The sequence below is a fragment of the Erinaceus europaeus genome, chromosome 5 (assembly GCF_950295315.1).
Source record: "Erinaceus europaeus chromosome 5, mEriEur2.1, whole genome shotgun sequence".
NCBI classification, from domain to species: domain Eukaryota; kingdom Metazoa; phylum Chordata; class Mammalia; order Eulipotyphla; family Erinaceidae; genus Erinaceus; species Erinaceus europaeus.
The window spans coordinates 4,337,987-4,353,370 of record NC_080166.1 but is presented as its reverse complement, the minus strand read 5'-3'; the positions used below and the strand labels follow the sequence as shown (position 1 = coordinate 4,353,370).

Below are 15,384 nucleotides of genomic sequence, written 5' to 3'. Positions count from 1 at the left end.
CACGTTATGATTGGGCCCTCCTCAATCGCTATCCAACAGGCCATGGCCGGTGCGCCGCTATGTTCCATCGCTGGGGAGCCAGAGACGACCCGAACTGCCCCTGCGGCTCCAGACAGACTATGAGCCACATAGTCAACGACTGCCACCTCTCCAGATTCAAAGGAGGCCTCGAAACTTTACATCAGGCTCAACCTGATGCTGTTGACTGGCTACGGAAGAAGGGCAAATGCTAGAAGAAGAACCATTATGCTATGTGCCCCCTCTTCAAGTTTTTTTTAAGTGAATAGTTTCCTTTGTAGATAGCCTGAATAAATCTATATTTGCATGTTCCTGTTCCACTGGAGTTCAACACCACGTTTCACATACTGTGTTTTTAAAATGGCACAAAGCAGGGGGTCGGGCGGTGGCGCAGCGGGTTAAGCGCACGGGGCGTAAAGCACAAGGACCGGCGTAAGGATCCTGGTTCGAGCCACCGGCTCCCCACCTGCAGGGGAGTCGCTTCACAGGCGGTGAAGCAGGTCTGCAGGTGTCTGTCTTTCTCTCCCCCTCTCTGTCTTCCCCTCCTCTCTCCATTTCTCTCTGTCCTACCCAACAACAAAGCAACGTCGACAATGGCAATAATAACCGCGACGAGGCTACAACAACAAGGGCAACAAAAAGGGGGGAAAAATGGCCTCCAGGAGCGGTGGATTCATGGTGCAGGCACCGAGCCCAGCAATAACCCTGGAGGGGAAAAAAAAATGGCACAAAGCAGTGTCCCCTGAGGAGCCTATGGAGACCCAGCAAATGCCAGCGGCTTGAGGAAAGATGTTATTCTCTCTCCCGTGCAGCCTCACGAAGGAATTCGCAAACACGCTGGCGAGGCAGTCATAGCTCGGGGTCTCTGAGGTGGCTGCTGCGGGATGCTGACTCAGTGCAGAGCCGTGGCGGGCTGGAAATCTGACTCCAACCCCTCTGTGACTCGAGACCAGGGGCTGCTCACAGCGCTGGCCTCCATGACAAGGCAGCAACTTCATGTCTGTCCACTCAGCCACCAAAGTCACCCAGTTCCGAGGAGATTCTACCTGTGAATGAAAGAGCTGATGGGGAGAGGTGGTGGTGCACCTGGTTGAGCGCTCCTGTTACAATGTGCAAGGACCCAGGCTCGAGCCCCCGGCCCCCACCTGCAGAGGGAAAGCTTCACAAGTGGTGAAGCAGGGCTGCAAGTGTCTCTCTTTCTTTGCTTTTTTCTTTCTTTCTTTCTTTCTTTTCTTTTCTTTGTCTCCAGGGTTATTGCTGGGTCTTGGTGCCAACACCACGAATCCACTGCTCCTGGAGGCCATTTTTACCCCTTTCGTTGCCCTTGTTGTTTATCGGTGTTGTTACTATTATTGTTGTCGTTGTTGGATAGGACAGAGAGAAATTGAGATGAGAGGGGAAGACAAGAGAGGGGGAGAGAAAGACAGACACCTGCAGACCTGCTTCACCGCCTGTGAAGCGACTCCCCTGCAGGTGGAGAGCCCACAGCTGGAACTGGGATCCTTAAGCCAGTCCTTGTGCTTTGCGCCACGTGCGCTTAACCCTTTGCGCTACCGCCCGGACCCCTCTCTCTCTCTCTCCCTTTCTATCTCCCCTTCCTTCTCAATTTCTGGCCATCTCTATCCAATAAACGAATAAAGGTAATAAAAATATCATTAAGAAAAAGAAAGAAGGAAAGAGCTGACAGAAGCTTGCAGGCGTATTCCATGGAATGTATCCCCTGTGATGCCTTTGCCCAGCCACGCAGCCATGGGCATGCAGGTTGCCTCCATTCTGTTTGCTCGTCGCCACCAGAGTCATCACTAGGGCTCAGGGTATATGCAATAAATCCACTGCTCCCAGTGACCTTTTCTTCCCCCTTCTTTTTGTTGATAGAGACAAGTGAAAACTGAGAGGGGAAAGAACACAGGGAAAGAGAGAGCCTGCAGCACTATTTCACGGCGCATCAACCTTCAGCCCTGCATGTGGGAGTCTGCGGTAAGCCTGGGTCCTTACACGCAGTGAGGTGTGCACTCTACCTGGTGCTTCCTAGGTGGCCCCCACACCTTGGCTACAGTGGGTAATGCAGCTATGAACATGGGGCCCATAGATCCCTTGAAAACAGTGTTTTCTTGTCCTTTGGATAGATGCCTAGGAATGCTTTAATCATAGGGTAGTTCCATCTTTATTGTTTAAGGACTCTGAAATTACAAAAAGCTGATATTTTGTTCTTTGGAGCAAAATGAATGGAGCTGGATGTGATGATGTTTAGTGAAAGGCAACTCTCAGATGGCTTCCCTCAGATGTGGACTACAGGTAATTAAAGGGCATGAACCAAAAAAAAAAAAAAAAAAAGGAAGCGAAAACTATCAGAGTTTGTGGGAACTATGGTAGTTGGATCCCGGACAATGGAACTTCAGTGGTGAGTGTGATGTGAAGCCATATGCCTTTAATCTTGAATATTGTAAACCTCACTAAATCACTAATAAAGCATTTTTGAGAGCTGAGGAGATAGCATAATGGTTATGCAAAAGACATTCATGCCTGAGGCTCTGTGGTCCCAAGTTCAATCTCCCATACCACCATCAACCATAACTAATTGGTATTTCTTTCTTTTTCTTTCTCTTTGTACCTCTATGTCTCTCTCTCTCTCTCCATATATATATATACATGTATATGAAATTTAAAAATAAAAATAAATATTTTTTAAATAATTCTCAGATATATATATTTAACTTTTTCAATTATCTTTGTTGCATAGAGACAGCCAGAAATCAAGAGGGAAGGGGGTGACAGAAGGAAAGAGACAGAGAAACACCTACAGTCCTGCTTCATCACTCCAAAGCTTTCCCCCTGCAGGTGGGGACCAGGGGCTCAAACCTGGGTCCTTGTGCATTGTAACGTGTGCGCTCAACCAGGTGCGCCACCACCCAGCCCCCTCAGATACATTTTTAAATGATCATATATTGAATATATGTGGGGGCCGGGTGGTGGTGCACCTGGTTGAGCGCACATGTTACACTGCACAAGGACCTGGGTTATTATTTAGGAGAGTTTGAATGAGATATGTTTCAGAAGTTTGAATACTGAAGGATTCTATTCTAGTTAAACAGTGTGGGTCATTGGCCTGAGTTCCTCTGTACTGATGTTTATCAAGTTTGTAATATTTAATGTTTTACTGTATAGAATGTCTTATGTTGTGCTTAGACAATGGCCATAGTGAACTGTAGTTAGGTGTCTAAAGAAAAAAAAAAGTGACCCCTTGAAGAATTCTCTAATTGTCTGAAATATAACTTGACACCTTGAGAATTTTAGAATTGTTCATTGTCTACTGTACTTTGTATTTTATCAACCAATCAATGTCTAATGCATGACCAAAAGGTTTAAATTCACACTAGCACAATCATTCACCTAGAACATTTGCCGAAACTGTGCCACTGTTTATGTTACAATAAAGAATTTGCAAACCAAAAAATCAAAGTAAGTTGCTACTATTACAAAATTCATTTAATGAAATTAGTGATCCAGCACATTCCTGTTTAGCAGAACATGGCCAACAAAGACCTTTTTAGAGGTTAATTTCTAATATTGTAAGTGTTCTTAGTTATTCCTTTTTACAGTTGTTTTAATTATCTTGATTTATTGGAATAGAGACAGTCAGAAATCAAGAGGGTAGAGAGAGAGAGAGACAGAAAGACACCTGCAGCCCTGCCTCACCACTTGCAAAGTTTTCCCTCTGTCAGTGGGAACCAGGGGCTTGAACCCGGGTCTTTGCGCATTGAACATGTGTGCTCAACCAGGGGCACTGCCACCTGGCCCCTTCTTAGTTATTCCTGAACTGACTTTTTTTATTAAATTTATTTTTATTTATTATTTATTTATTTTATTTATTATTATACAGCGATTTATTACAGATCATTCTTTAGTATATTTTTAGTTTACAATTCATCCCCTAAAACGTCACTGGTATCTACAGCAATATTTCCTTTTTTTCATACCAATATTTATCTCCTTTTTCTTAATGAACATGGCTTTATCCCACTAAAACTATTATCTTTAATATTTATTTATTTATTTATTCGCTTTTGTTGCCCTTGTTGTTTTTTATTGTTGTGGTTATTATTGTTGTCATTGATGTCACTGATGTTGGGTAGGACAGAGAGAAATGGAGAGAGGAGGGGTAGACAGAGAGGGGGAGAGAAAGACAGACACCTGCAGACCTGCTTCACCACCTGTGAAGCGACTCCCCTGCAGGTGCTGAGCCAGGGGCTTGAACTGGGATCCTTCAGCTGGTCCTTGCGCTTTGCGCCTCCTGCGTTTAACCCGCTGCATTACCGCCCGACTCCCTAAAACTATTTTATGAACACTAAAATTTGAATCTTAGATAGTTTCTGTGTGCTTGGAAATATTCTTTTTATCACTTTATAGGGGGTTAGTGGTTTACAGTGCAGCCGTTGAGACTCAGGTACTGTTTTTCATCTCCTCTTGATAGTGGTCTGAAAATACTCTCCTCCCCAACTTAAGTCCTTTTCCATCAACCTCGTATCACAAACCAGGACTTCTCAGCCTTTCCCAGCCCTCTGTCTCCTCCCTGCTCCTTCCCAGAATTCTTTGCTTCAGTTCTACATTCCACACCCAGGGCAGCTCTGACTTTATGGTTCCTTTTCCTGTTCTTGTTTCTTAAGTTCCACCTTTGAGAAAGATCATCCAGTATCCATCCTCTTTCTTAGCTTACCTTACTAGTAATGCTTATCTTCTTTAGTCTTCAAAGAATTTCCCCAGTTTCAAGACACAGAAATGTAGACCTGCCTGCAGTAAACCTGTCACTAACCCATACCCACCTCAACTTCACCCGCTTCAGCCATGGGCCCCCACTGAGACTGGTCTTAATCTTCCTGGCCTATCTTTATAAATTTGTTTCCTCTTTATATTCATTCCTCTTCGATGATATAACTGCTCTCTCCCCTTTCTACCTTCATCTCTCCAACAACAGACTCTTTAAGGCTCAAAATTGAACATGGAACCATTTGGGATAGTGAAATAACATTTTCAGACTCCATCCAAAACACTTTCAGCAAGCTATAAATTAAATGCCCCACAAGCTGGGAGATTTGAGTGGAATAATACAGAATTGATGGCCAGGAAATAAAAGAAAAACAAGAAATTCATCAAAACGCAGGTGACATCTTGGTGCACGATTGACTGTCTTGACAGCTGAGAAGATGCTTGTCTGCATAGATACCATTTCCACTGGAGCTCTCCACAACTAATCCACACCCTCCCAATGTTCTCATTTTCTGTTGCAGTAACTCAAGACCAACTGAGCACCCTGGAAATGGCCCAAATAATATATTCCATGTGTGTCTTGGGATATGAATAAAAAAAAAAATCCAGATGAATCTTTAGAATAGGTATAGACACAGACATGGTAGGCCCCTTGGGCAGGGTTATTGTCTTCCTTAGTTCTTTATCTGTAACACCCAGGAGCCCGTCAGTATTCACTACATGCCAAATTCATTCATTATTACTACACCATCATACAAGTCTATAACAAAGATAGACTTTAGAGACTGCTCTAAATGATGACCAAATTCATTCAGTATTACTACACCATCATACAAGTCCATAACAAAGATAGACTTTAGAGACTGCTCTAAACTGTAGAAGAGACTCAAATCCAAAAACCTCATCTTGGAAAAACTGAAAACTTGACAAGAATTCAGTTGCTATTAAGCTAACAAAGCAGTTACTTTCACTCTAATTATATGCCTTGTCATAGAAGTTTTTCTAAAAACTTTTTGTCTTTGCAACACTTTAAATATTTTGAGTTTTTATTTATTTTTATTAGTGACTGAATATTGATTTACAAAATTATAAGGTTATAAAGGTATAATTCCATATGGTTCCTACCATCAGAGTTCTGTTTAAGCCCTTATCTCCCTCTACTGGAAACTGCAGTACTTCTCCCAAGTTCACACATATGGGCTGATTCCATAATTATCTATCTATATCTATGTCTGTATTTTCCCCATTTTTTTTCCTGGTATTGCCTTCACTTCCTTTCCAAGTCACCCCTACACCTGTTACTACTTCCTGCTGTCTTTCTTGTTTTCCCCTCTTCTCTCTCAAAGAAGAACATTGCCTGGCTTTGCAGATTCACTTCCCTTTTAGTGATGGTATAAAAGCAAGACTCCTGGCTGAAAAGTGGTAAGATAGAAAACAGGACAAAATGTTTATGTTGGCTAAACAGAAATCATAAAGTAGGAAAAGAGCAGATGAAAGTAGGAACCTTAAAGTGGAAAGAAACTAGGAAGTCTATTTTAGGTATGTTTTAGAGAGAGAGTTTCCAAGGGAATGTTCATATTTGATAACCTAAAAGGCAGATTCAGTTAATTCAGTCCTCTCTATCCTCATTTACACATAATATGATTGCTGGCATTAAATATGTTTTGATGTTCTCCTCACCCCTGAGCCCAAATCCTTAACTATACATAGTCCTACTTTACTGAAAGCTTTGTTTATTGAACCTAATGTTGTGCCCAGCTACCCTAATGCATCACTAATTCCTTAAATACTAAAACTGACAATACCAAAATACGATGTGAAATGCAATACAAATTCATAAATAGGATTTATTTCCAAACTTACTGAAGAGAAACCATATGAATCTCTTTCTTTCTTTCTTTCTTTCCTTCTTTCTTTCTGTCTTTTTAACTATCACCAGGGTTATCCAGTGATATCCAGGGCTTGGTGTCTATAAAATGAACCCACTACTCCTGATGGGCATTTTTCTTTTTTTGATAGAGACAGAGAGAAGTTAAGAGGAAGAGGTGGTAGAAAGGGAAAGAAAGAGAAAGAGATTTGCAACACTGCTTCACTTATTGTTAAGCTTCTTCACTGCAGATGGAGACTGGGTCTTGAACTCAGGTCTTTGCACATGGTATCATGTGCACTCTACCTGGTACACCACCTCACAGCCCCCATATAAATCTGTTTTTGCAAAGACACACACTCACTATTATTCTTAAGTTTCCTGTGCAGATAATTTTGTATCTTGATAGAGAGTTTGGGAGCAATTTATTCAAAGCACCCTAAAAAGGAGAGTCCATGGGGAGTCGCTATTTATTCCCACCCAACTTCTCTCTACTCTATGTGTCTCAGCAAGAAATACATGTGAAGGACATATGGAAACACAAGTCCACTAAGGGGATGGCAGTCCCTTGTTCTTTGCATACTGTCCTGATTACAGTATCTGCAAACCAAACACCAACATCTGGGAAATAGAGTTAACAGCATTGGAAAATGCCTCCAGATGTCATATCTTCTGTACCCAAGTCAGATGGGCCTTAATGGTAACAAACAGTTAAACATCTCCAAGGAAAGGCTTGCCCTAACCTCCAGTGGTATCTAGCGCATGCGGTAAATTGATGGAGTGAGTGTGGCCTAGGCCACGTTCTCATGATCCAGACGGTTCTCTCTTAGTGCAAGTCTCCCTTAGTCAGCAACAAAATAAGAGTGTGGGTGTCTATAGAGCCATAGGCTGAAGATACACAATCTGCAAAAGTTGTGAGTGGAGAAGAGCAGGGAGGAATGGAGATGTGAGGTGAGGGAGACAGGGTTTGGCTAATTAAACATTCACTCTCTCATGAGATCAACATTTAAAGGTTAGGCCTCTACTTTATAAACCAGTACTGTTGGAAGACACTGAAAATTTAGGACAAAACGACATTTTGGCAGAGACATGCATCTAAGATATGACGAATTAGTCAAATCCTACACATTCAGACCATTTATTGATAAAATGCCAGATGTGAAATGAATCAGTTGTAAAATAAATCAAAAAATCTTTACTCTTCAGGGACTCTATAAATGTAAAGTTTTGAAGGTTTAGCCAATTTATTTTCTTAAGAGAACTCAGTGAATTTTTAAGCTTTAATTAATGTGAAAAGGATAACTTCCTCAACAGAAAATATATATCTATACACATAAACTAGGCAAATAATGATGGTTTTTTTTTTTTCATTTCCTTAACTACAAAAGAAGAAAGCAAATATTTCATGTGCTCCATTTTCTAAACTGCAAATCTACGAGGCAAGTTCTATTACCTCTACTTTTATGTAAGGGATATTACACAATTGGCAACTTATAAAAGGTGCCCAGACTCAAATTTGGGTTTTTCTGGTTCTAAAATCAGATTATTACAGTGAACTACACAGGAAAAAATGGGAGAAATTATTACCTATTTCTCATGTAAAAAAAAAAAAAAAAGGAAACTATTTTCTAGTAGCAATAATTCTTTTGCCACTTTGTTGCTGAAAACATACTGTTTGTACAATGTATTAAATTAAGAAACAAGGGGTTAAGCCCCCACACACCCATGGACATCTAATTTTGGACAAGGAAGCACAAACTACTAAGTGGAGAAAGGAGAGTCTCTTCAACAAGTGGTGTTGGAAAAATCAGATTGCAATGTACAGAATGAAACTTAACCACTACATTTCATCACATACAAAAGTAAACTCCAAATGGATCAAGGACTAATGACCAAATATATATATGGAGCTCACCAAACTCAGCCACAAAAAAACAAATGACCCCATACAAAAGTGGGGAGAGAAAAATGAACAGAATACTCATCAAAGAAGAGATCCAAAAGGCCAACAAACATATGAAAAAAATGCTCCAAGTTGCTGACTGTCAGAGAAATGTAAATTAAGACAGCAATGAGATACCATTTCACCCTTGTGAGAATGTCATACATCAGAAACAATAGCAACAACAAATGCTGGAGAAGTTGTGGAGACAAAGGAACCCTCCTGCACTGCTGGTGGAAATGTCAATTGGTCCAACCTCTGTGGAGAACAGTCTGGAGAACTCTCAGAAGGCTAGAAATAGACCTACCCTATAACCCTGCAATTCCTCCCCTGGGGATCTATCCTAAGGAACCCAATACACCCATTCAAAAAGATCTGTATATATCTATGCTCATAGCAGCACAATTTGTAACCACCAAAACCTAGAGAGGAATCCAGGCGTGCAACAGCAGATGAGTGGCTGAGCAAGTTATGGTCTAGATATATAATGGAATACTGCTCAGCTACTAAAAATGGGGAATTCACCTTCTTCACCTCATCTTGGGTGGAGCTTGAAGGAATCATGTGACGTAAGATCAGCCAGAAAGAGAAGGATGAATATGGGATGATCTCACTCATGGACAGAAGTTGAGAACTCAGAACAGAAAGGAGAAATACAAAGTAGGACTTGGACTGGGTTTGGTGTATTGCACCAAAGTAAAGGAATCTGGGGAGGAGGAAAGTGGAGGGTTTCAGGCAGGACCTGGCACATGATGGTGGAGGAAGACCTACGCCAGGGGTGAAAGTGTTTTGTAAGGGGGCCGGGCGGTGGTAGCACAGCAGGTTAAGTGCATATGGCGTGAAACACAAGGACAGGCGCAAGGATTCCGGTTCGAGTCCTGACTCCCACCTGCAGGGAGGTGGCTTCATAATGGTAAAACAGGTCTACAGATATCTTTCTCTCCCCTCCTCTTTCTTCCCCTTCTCTCTCAATTTTTCTCTGAACTGTCCAACAATAGCTATAACAACAATAGTGGCAACAAAAATGGAAAAAAAGGCCCTCAGGAGCAGTGCAGGCACCGAGCCCCAATGATAACCCTGGAGGGAAAAAAAGGAAAAGGAAAGGAAAGGAAAGGAAAAAGAAAGAAAGTGTTTTGTGGAAAAATAATGAGAAATTTTACACATGTACCAACAACTATATTTACTGTAAACCAGTAGAGTAAAAATAGAGCCCAGTTTAAGAGATATTTGTAATGATATTTGTAATGATTATAAAAGCATAAAAGAAACAAGGATTCAGATTTGCCTTTTGCAACACAGGGCATTATCTAATTCACTGTGTTATACCTGGCTCCCCTGGTCAGGCCTTCTTTAAAGAATAGCTTTTCCTTTCTTTCCTTTTTTTTTTTTTTGCTGGGTATCACCGCCAGCACTACGAATCTACTGCTCCTGATGGTGGACATTTTTTCCATTTTATTAGATAGGACAGAAAGAAATGGAGAGAGGAGGGGCAGATAAAGAAGGAGAGAGAAAGATAGACACCTGCAGACCTACTTCACCTCTCATGAAGCATCCCCCCACCACAGGTGGGGTGCTGGGCACTGCCTGGCCCCCATAAAATATCTTTAATCTCTTTCACCATCTCACATGGACTTAAAAAAATAATAATCTTGCATGGAAGAAGAAAAGCATGCAGACTTAGCATCCCCAGGTGAGTTTCTACCACATGAGACATAGGCAGTGTCATTTAACACTCTGGAATATATTGATGTCTTTCAAATAACTATCTAAAATCCTCTACTCTTCTATAAGCCTTTGTAATCAGAAACAACACCTTCATCACCTTGAGATTCCACTACTAAGAACAAAGAATCTTGAATACATTCGTTTTGTTCAGATACTCCTACAAAGATTGGTTAAATGTTGAAAAAAGATAGATTGGCTCTAATAAATTGTCTTATTCAGTAAATAAGTAAAATTTTAGCACAGGGCTAAAAATAATAATAATACACATTTTATAGTCATTGCTAAGTCTTTCTGGAGAAAGCAAAGCAATAAACAGCAGTTGCAGGGTGTCCAACTCTGAATGAATTCTTAAGAATCATCAACTACAATGACAAATTTTACTAATAAGGAAACGTTCTAGAGAGGAGAACTATAAATCATTTGCCTCAAGTCATGTTTAGATCATAGCAAACACAGTCTTCCCATTCACTAAAGTTTCCCTCATGTGACTTGAATCACCCTTTTCCTCCGATTTCTGAATGAATAAATAAACTGATAAGTGTTTCCAAATATGGGAAGAGCCCGGATGGATACCACACTGCTGGCTAGTGAAATCAGGGCCAGTCTTTGTGACAGATGATCTTTGCTTCCTTGCAAAAGAGACAGAAACTGCATGGACAGACATTTACAATAGCTTACAACTAAACCGTGCCCCATTCCCCAACCCCCTTCACTCACTTCAGTTCACTGGGACAGGCACTAGTTTCTTATTTAGATGTGCTGTAATTTTGCTCATATCTTTTAAAGTGGTGTGGTGGAACTCAAGTTTCAGTGCTTCTCTTGGAATGCCTCAGGACACACACCTCAGCAGTATAAGCCCAAAAATGGGTTTTCCAGCTTTTCTCTGTCTTTCCTACCCTGAATCTGCAGGTTAGCATCTAGCAAAGACAAATGAGAGGGTTGGGCGGTAGCGCAGCGGGTTAAGCGCACATGGCGCCAAGCGCAAGGACCAGCATAAGGATCCCAGTTCCCCACCTGCATGGGGGGGGGTCACTTCGCAAGTGGTGAAGCAGGTCAGCAGGTGTCTATCTTTCTCTCCTCCTCTCTGACTTCCTCTCCTCTCTTGATTTCCCTCTGTCCTATGCAACAACAACAGCTATAACAACAATAACAACCACAACAAGGGCCACAAAATGGAAAAAAGCAGTGGATTCGTAGTGCTGTCACTGAACCCCAGTGATATCCCTGGAGGCAAAAAAAAAAAAAAAAAAAGACAAATGAATCATCACTTTGTATGGAAAACATGCTATGGGGTTACTGGAAAAGTCTCCACAACATTTTTTTTTTATTACTTTATCTTTTCTTTCTTCTTTACCAGAGCACTGTTTAGCTCTGACTTATGGTGCTGCAGAGGATTGTACTTGGGACATTAGAACCTCAGGTATGCGAGTCTGTTTGCATAACCACTATGCTATCTACCCTCTGCCCAATTTTTCTGTTTTTCAAAGCAAACGTGCGCCATGACTTTTCCAACAAACCACTATCTCAAGGCATTCTCAGTATGGTCTCGCTGCCGAAGAGGACATAGAATGGGGGTCGGGCGGTAGCGCAGCGGGTTGAGTGCACATGGCGCAAAGCACAAGGACCAGCGTAAGGATCCTGGTTCGAGCGCCCGGCTCCCCACCTGCTGGAGAGTTGCTTCCCCTCTCAATCACACCTGCACCTACTATTCCTTCTGTTTTTCTTTTCTGTTTTGTCCTGCTTCTTTCTCAGGGTCCTGGTGGAATTGGGGTACAGAGCTCTCTAGTCATTTTCCCCTAACATTTCTCTCCTTCTGGGAGTACGAACCAAAATTCTTTTCTGTAACGTTTTATTTATTTATTTATTTATTTGTCATTAGAGAAAGAGGAGAGAGATCAAAGCACTTGCACTGCTCAGCTCTGGTTTATGGTGGCACTGGGGATTGAACCTGAGACCCCAGAGCCTCAGATATGAAAGTCTTTTGCAGAAACACTATGTTGTCTCCTCAGCTCCCGAAATTCTTTTTGGGGTGCAAAAGGTGGGAATTCTGGCGTCTGTAATTGCTTCTCTGCTGGACATGGATGTTGGCTGATCAAATCATACCCCAGCCTGCACAAATTTTTAATATGATTTTTTGTTTTTGCTTCTGGCTGTCAGAAACGGAGAAATCACAATGATCTTGAGAAATGTGTTAAAACTGCCTGAGCGTCAATCAGTGTAAGTCATCAAATAAAGGATAGTCTTGCTGAAGATTTAAATTCCTGGTATTGCTTAGTGACTAGCTCCTCTGAGCCTCTTTGGTGCTGCAGCTTGTATCACTCCCCGACACACACCAGTGCATGGATCATAAAATAGAAATCTACCTACCACTCCAAATCTGTACTAAGTAGAATTTTTCCTCTGCATGTATTTCTTGACTTCTTTGTATCGCCTAACATTTGTTAGGAATAAGGAAAAGGAGAAGTTAATCAAAACCTCATAGAATCTGAGGATTAAAATAATGCTTAGAGGGCCTGGATGTGGGGCACCTGGTTAAGCCCCTATGTTACCATGCTCAAGGACCCAGGTTCAAGCCCCAGCTCCCCACCTGCAGAGGAGAAGCTTCACAAGCAGTGAAGCAGGGCTGCAGGTTTCTCTCTGTCTCTCTCCCTCTCTATCTTCCCTCTCCCCTCATAATTTTTCTCTGTCCTATCAAATAAAGGAAAGGAGGGGGAAAAATGAAAAATGGCCACTAGAAGTAGTGAATTCATTGAACAGGTACTGAGCCCCAAGGATAACCTTGCTGGCAAAAAATAATTAAACTGTAATTATAATTAAATGATTAAATTATATTAATAATTAAAATCACCAAGCTCAACTCCATCATTACACAGATAAGGAAACTGAAATCTACAGGGGCCAGGTGGTGGCACACATGGTTGAGCGCGCATGTTACAATGCCCAAGGACTCAGGTTTGAGCCCCCAGAACCTCACCTGATGGGGGGAAGTTTAGCAAGTGGAGAAGCAGTGCTGTAGATGTCTCTCTTTCTCTCTCCCTCTCTAGTTTCCTCTTCCATTTCAGTTTCTGGCTGTCTCTATTCAATAAATAAACAAAGATAATTTTAAAAATTTAATCTTAAAAAAAAAAAGAAAATTGACATCAGAACTATTAGTCTACTCACAACCACTTAAAAACAAAGTTAGTAAGCAACTTAGAACTAGGGTAACCAGACTAGAGTCCTTTTCTTTAAAAGTTTACATTCTAACTCCTCAAAAGCAATATTTAAATTAGCAGAACAAGTATACATCATCAGATTCTGCTTGTAGTGACTATCATTGAATTCTGTAAGACACTCTGTCTCCATGCTATCAAAATTTTCTATTACTTGGGAAAATATCTGCTGGGCTAGCTTCATGGGCGGGAGAGAGATGACCAGGGACTCATGGCTGAGCTGGGAACGCAGTTCAATCTTTATTGCCGAGCAGGGATGCAGTTTGATCTAGCTATCTCTAATCACAGTCCTGTCCTATATATATATATATCTCTTGAGGGGGAAGTGTCAGGAAGAGGAAGTACGTAGGAAAAGGGGTGGGGAGAAGGAAAAAACGAACCAGTGGGGATTAAACCAATGAAAACAATGATTATGTAAATAGACCACAACGTCAAGCAATGCAACAGAAGGGGTCTTAGAAGCAGAATTTAGAAGCAGACCAACAAATATCCATTTCAAGTCATGGAAATAACAGTGTCAATTCAAAAGAACAGTTTTTTTAAAATCATCTAGATGAACAGTAACAGCAGAGGACATACCTAGTGCCAAATTTGGTTTTTCTTTTTGTTCTATCTGCTGCTGAACCACTCCTTGCTAATCAAATCTCAAATATGGGAGACTAAATCAGTGATTTGCGGACCCATCCAGACTTTCTTAAAACTGTTTATTGATGATTCTTTCTGCAAATGAAGCAGAAAATAAATGACTAATTCTTTGATAAATACTTGGGTAAACTCATTACATTCCACTGTAGCACTTTTAATCTCTTTATTGAGTAAATAATGGTTTGTGAGATAACTGATATTACTTGTGTCCCTGCGGCTCCGGACAGACTATGACCCACATAGTCAACGACTGCCACCTCTCCAGATTCAAAGGAGGTCTCGAAACTTGACATCAGGCTCAACCTGACGCTGTTGACTGGCTACGGAAGAAGGGCAAACGCTAGAAGAAGAAGAAGACCTTGTGTCCTTGTCTTGTTCCCCTGTGATAAGTGTCTGCAAGTCACGTCTGCCGCTGTCTGAGGTCTCCCTCCGCCGTAGTGTAGTGAGACTCACGCCCCTCTCATGGTACTGTTTGCTACAAACATCTGCATCTCTGCCCAATGACAGAATGCTATTCTTTAACAGTCTCTAATATGTAATTGGTCTTCACTGTCTCCTGATATGTAATGACATGCAATGCATTCTTTTGAGGGGGAAGTTGTAGCCCAAAAGCAGAGTAGTGTAGTGATCGAAAGCATGGAATTCAGTCAGTCAGTCTAGGCCTTAATCACAGTCCTACCAACTACCGAAGGCTCTAAACGGTCCTGCCATATACAAGCCAACACAGGTGTTTATAACAATGAAATCTTCTTAGTTTACAAAATTATTAGTTGGGGTCTTCTAGGAGGCATGGCAACAGAGTAACAGGGATCAGAACCCATCTCCCCCAAAACAACAAATATCTACAACTATCAAGCGTAGCAAAATTCACCAACTACAACTGAAACATCTTCAGAAGCACCACAGCCTCAGCCACCAAGCTGCTGATGCTACCATGATTCCATCCTGACTTCTGTGGACAGACAACCTCACCAATGTGTCCTGGAACCTCACCTCCCCAGAGCCCTGCCCTACTAGGGGAAGATAGTTCTGTACCCCATAACTTGATTCCTCTGCAAGTATGAATCCACCTATCAATGTCCACGTCCAGCAGAGAAGGAATTACAGAAGCCAGACTTCCCACCTTCTGCAACCCATAAAGATCTTTGGTCCATACTTCCAGAGGGATGAAGAAGAGAGAACTTTCCAATGGAGGGAAGGGATATGGAATT

The 15,384-nt window shown here is 41.7% G+C and overlaps 1 long non-coding RNA gene across 1 annotated transcript in view; it reads right to left on the bottom strand.

Annotated features, from left to right (window-relative positions):
• Nucleotides 1–14,242, bottom strand: part of LOC132538570 (uncharacterized) — a 50,678-nt gene extending 36,436 nt beyond the window's left edge. The window contains exon 1 of the long non-coding RNA XR_009549907.1: nt 14,108–14,242. This is a non-coding gene — a long non-coding RNA (uncharacterized LOC132538570). The remainder of the gene's footprint in view (nt 1–14,107) is intronic.
• Nucleotides 14,243–15,384: the final 1,142 nt, after the last annotated feature.